Consider the following 4,890-nt stretch of genomic DNA (forward strand, 5'->3'; position numbering starts at 1 on the left):
AAAAAAAAAAAAAAAAGATACGTAGGGGGCTGGAGAGATGGCTCCGAGGTTAAGAGCACTGGCTGCTCTTCCAGAGGTCCTGAGTTCAATCCCCAGCAGCCACATGGTAGCTCACAACCATCTGTAACGGAGTCTGATGCCATCTTCTGGTGTGTCTGAAGACAGCTACAGTGTACTCATATACATAAAATAAAAAACCTTAAAGAAAAAAAAAAGTAACCTAGAAAGGTAGCTCTGTGACTCATCATTAAGGGGATCTGCTCCTTTTGCAGAGGGCCCAGGCTTGTCACAACTCTAGTTCTAGGGAATGGAATGCTTTCTCCTGGCTTCTATGGGCTGTTACACACATGTGGAACACATGAACTCACATAAGAACACATACATATGAAGATAAATAATCTTTTTTAAAAGATAAGGATTTCTAAGCAGGATACCCATGTACCCACTGTTTTCCAAGGGCTTAAAGTTTCAACTCTTTACTCCCGAGACTATCAGGGTCCTTGTTGTGGGATGTTGGGAGGTGGCTTGGCTTAATGCCGACAGGTCCCACGTGAGCCATACGAATGCCTTGAGTACAGAACATGTAGGGAGAACTACTGTCCTTGTGAGCAGGCAGGATCGCAGGCCAGGGCCAGGGTGAGCCAGCTGGCAGCCAAGCTACCTCCCAAAAAAGTCCTCCCTCCCGAGTGGGAAGCAGATGGCCTACCCAAGGGCCACACTTCTGTGGGAAACCCCAGGCAGGGGTCCTTTAGTCAGTCTTAGACATCCTCTTGTGCTCTGAGAAGACAAAGGCTCAACCTCTGCATTAGCGACACAAAGCCTAAGCACTGGTTGCTATGGGTAAACTGAGTCTGGGGTAACAGAGAGTCTGAGACCTGAACGATGTCTTGTCTCAAAGGGGAAGGGGACACTTGGTGGTGGGTGGGTGCTGGAGAACATACCAGGATAAACAGGTGTTTCACACAACTGAATGGCTGGGGAAGAGGGGGTTCTGAGAGCTCTCCCCACAGAGCTGGTCCCATAGTGGATGGGTTCAGTCTTCTGTGAGACAGGGCCAAGCCTGCAACTGATGGCGGATGGAACCAGAAAAAAAAAAAAAACCAAAAAACAAAAAACTGAGGGCCAAGACTACAATACATTTTTTCAGGCATCTAGCTCTTTAGTGATGAAATGGAAGCTAAGCCCGGCTCCTCTGCCTTGTCATTCTAGCTGTTCAGAAGGTGGACGCAGAAAGCTCCTCAGTACAGTTAAAAGGCCAGACTGAACCACATAGGGAGATAGGGAGACCTTGTCTGGGGGGTGGGTGGGGGTAAGGGAAGAGAAAGAGGTGAGGAGCATCATGATGTGTGTGTGGGAGACAGGAAGTCAGGGTTACCCTTTTTTTTTTTTTAATAAAATGTCAGACATGTATATTTGCATGAATAGGAAACCCAAGCTAAGCTGTCTCTGAAGAACCGAGAGTGGTGACAAGGAGGGAAAGGTTGACTCGGACGTCTCATTCCTCTCAAAGGCGTGCTCCTCTCCAAATGTGCGGACAGCTTTATGCAATTTCCATTTGAACACAACAGGAATCTGAATAAAACTCCTTTAGAATTTACAGGCATAAGAGATGTGAAGAGGAATCCAGAAGAATGTGTATGGGCCGTGGAGCCAAATATCTACACTAACACAGGGTTGGTCTGCTGAGGACAGGACAGTTAAGAGTCAGGCACGGGTAGACATGGGGACCTAAAAGATGACAGGCAGGCTGGCAAGATGACTCCGTGGGTAAAAGTGCCTGTTGTCAACTTTGATGACCGGGGTGTGGGTCCTAGGATCCACATGGTAGCAGAGGGGCAGCTCCACACTTGCTGTGGCATGCATGCTCACAGGATATGCAAGTGCGCGCACACACACACACACACACACACACACACACACACTAACACAAAAAATTAGGGCCAACAAAGTAGTCCACCGGGCTTTTCACCAAGCTGGACAACTTGCATTCAGTCCTGAGACCCATATGGTGGAAGGGGAAAATCAACTCTTACAAATTGTCTTCTACAAGCATGTGTGGTCTCAACCCTCAATAAACAAACAAACAAATCCTTAGAATTCAGCTCCTTATGTAGTAATAGTTGTATCCACCCTTATTTAGTAATGTTTGTATCGAGATGGAATATGATTAACTGTAAAGCGCTCAGCCTCCTGCTCTCTTGTCTCCATAGCTGCCCCCTGCCACCTCCTGATACACTACCCCAGTCCTCTGCAGCTGCCAGGTCAGCCTTTTTGGTCCCTCAGTCACCCTTTTCCATGGAAGCAGATTCATCCCATGTGGTCTTTACCCCTTCTGCTTTTTAGGAGACGATGTGTTCACATGATGTCACCTCCACTGGACCCTGGAGCAATCCTTGACAGGAATTCCTTTGCTCTCCACACTGCGAAATCCAATGTCAGTGCTCGGTGATAGTCTATGGCAGGCAGTCCATGGGCACTCCTCTCCCTCAGTGAGGCCTTTGTCACTAACCTCGTCATTCACTTGGGTGACATTTCCATCCTCAGGTACTTGAGAGGTTGACCTTCACTAATGAGCAGCTCTGGCTCCTGGAAGCCTGTCAGAGTGACAGGTTAGTCAGCACATAGTCCCGACTATACCTGGGCGGGGTCTAGTGACGAGAATACAGAGAAGCCACATTCAGGCCTCTGACAGGTCTCCAGGCTCTTAGGGCTGACCTAGAAACTGTTGGCTCTTGGCTATTGCAACTTTTGTGACCTTCAGAGAATTGAGGCTTGTTTCTAAGTTTTCATTCTGTAAGTGAAATCAGAAGCCAATCATTCCTTTTGGAATTCCTAAATATCTTGCATGTTTGTTGAGAGCTGTGGTTCTCAACCTTCCTAGTGCAGCAACCCTTTAATACAGTTCCTCATGTATGAAAGACCACCTGCGAGCACAAAAACACAATACTCGAAAATGTCCCTAAGCAAATGGTCACTATCTATCTATCTATCTATCTATCTATCTATCTATCTATCTATCTACCTATCTATCTATCCATCTATCTATCTATCCATCTATCCAATAGCTTTCTTACACACCAGTGGACACTTAGTCCAAGACATGAAAGAACAGACACCATAAATCATAGTAATGCTAATTTGTATACTTTATTCACAACATCCGTCAACATTTTGTTTTGTTTTTCAAGACAGGATTTCTCTGTGTAACCCTGGCTATCCTGGAACTCACTCTGTAGACCAGGCTGGCCTCAAACTCAGAGATCCACCTGCCTCCGCCCCCTGAGTGCCAGGGATTAAGGTCACGTGCCACCACATCCTATCCACCAATCAACGTTTTAATAAAAGATTATAGGGTACAGGGCCTCCTAACTAAATATTTTTATATTCATTAGGAAGACTCAACAAACCTAGAGGCACCTCAGAGCTACTAAGAAAGAAGCCAGCTGGGAAAAGGAGCTTCAGCCGTCACAAGGCCAACCACCTTAATGACAGTCACATTAAGGTGACTGCTTAGATAGAGTCAGTAGTGTTGGCACTCACCTGTAATCCTAGCACTTGGGAAACTGAGGTGGGCAGACTGCTAACATGAGACTACATAGTGTGAGTTCTAAGCCAGTAGATGTAAGAGACCGACATTGGCTCAGGACACCCAAGACCAAGTTTTCAGCACAAAGATCTATTTGCCCCAGAGGGACAGAGGGCAGGACAAAGAGGATAAGAGGCAAAGACAGGAGACAGAGGATGAGTGGGAAGAAACAAGGGGAGGAAAGAGGGGTGTTTCTTGGGGGCGGGGAGGGGTGGTGGAAGGGGCGAGCAGCAACGACAAAGGATGGCCTCTGGCTAGAGAGGAGACAGATGTGGACCATAGGCAAATGGTTTATAAAGGTAAAATGGAAAACCTATATCAGAATGGGCTGTTTCAATTTAATTAGGCATGCTGTTAGGTGAGCCAAAGGGGGCTTTTGATTGCTGGAATTCAATACTTTGATAGCTGGACCTTGATAGTCCATATCGGGAGAAGGAAGTAGACAAATAAAGGAACAGATCTTGGTGGCTTTAGGACTAAGTTACATAGGAAGAAACTGTCTCAAATAAACAAAAAAACCCAACCAACCAAAAAGGAAAAGAGGTAGGGGAAGAATAAGCAGCTCAGGGACAGAAATGGAGCACAGCTGCCTGTTCGGGGAGAGACTCAAAACTGCTAGAAAAACAGATGATTAACGAAGTGCTTAAGTATTTTGCTAAATATTAAAATTAAATCCTTACACAATCCTTAATAAAATGCCACAAAGTGGGACCAAGACAAAAGATTTTGAGATTTTCTTTTTAAAAAAGGACAAAGAAGACATATCAAGCCGTACATGGAGGCGGAAACCTGTAATCCCAGAACCGAGGAGGCTGAGGCAGGAGGATCTTAAGAGGTCCAGGTCAGCAGGGGCCACACAGGAATCATGTCTCAAAGGAAATCAGGCACACACTGTGGGGGAAAGTCTGCGTGGGAGACAGACCAGAAAGGGAATGGAATTCCAATACACGCCTGGACCAGAGAGCATCTTCAGGCCAAAAAGCCACAGCTCCACCATGGAGCAATAGCCAAAGACAATGACCTGAAACTGCATACCAGAATTGCCCTCGTTTGCATAGCGAGAAGCTGCAGACAAAGTGACTCACCCTCTCTACCCATGACCATCCCTGACCAGTCTGGCGGCCCACAGCCCACAGTATACGCAGGCAGTTCTTTATCTGCCGTGTTCCTGTGCACTTTGCAGTATACTAAACAAATCTATTTTTGTAGCCGGGCGTGGTGGCGCACGCCTTTAATCCCAGCACTCGGGAGGCAGAGGCAGGCGGATTTCTGAGTTCGAGGCCAGCCTGGTCTACAAAGTGAGT

At 46.7% G+C, this 4,890-nt stretch overlaps 1 protein-coding gene across 1 annotated transcript in view; it reads right to left on the reverse strand.

Moving 5' to 3' along the window:
- Positions 1 to 4,890, reverse strand: part of Znf250 (zinc finger protein 250) — a 16,516-nt gene that overhangs the window by 8,780 nt on the left and 2,846 nt on the right. The window lies entirely within an intron of this gene.

The sequence above is a fragment of the Mus caroli genome, chromosome 15, assembly GCF_900094665.2.
Source record: "Mus caroli chromosome 15, CAROLI_EIJ_v1.1, whole genome shotgun sequence".
Lineage (NCBI taxonomy): Eukaryota > Metazoa > Chordata > Mammalia > Rodentia > Muridae > Mus > Mus caroli.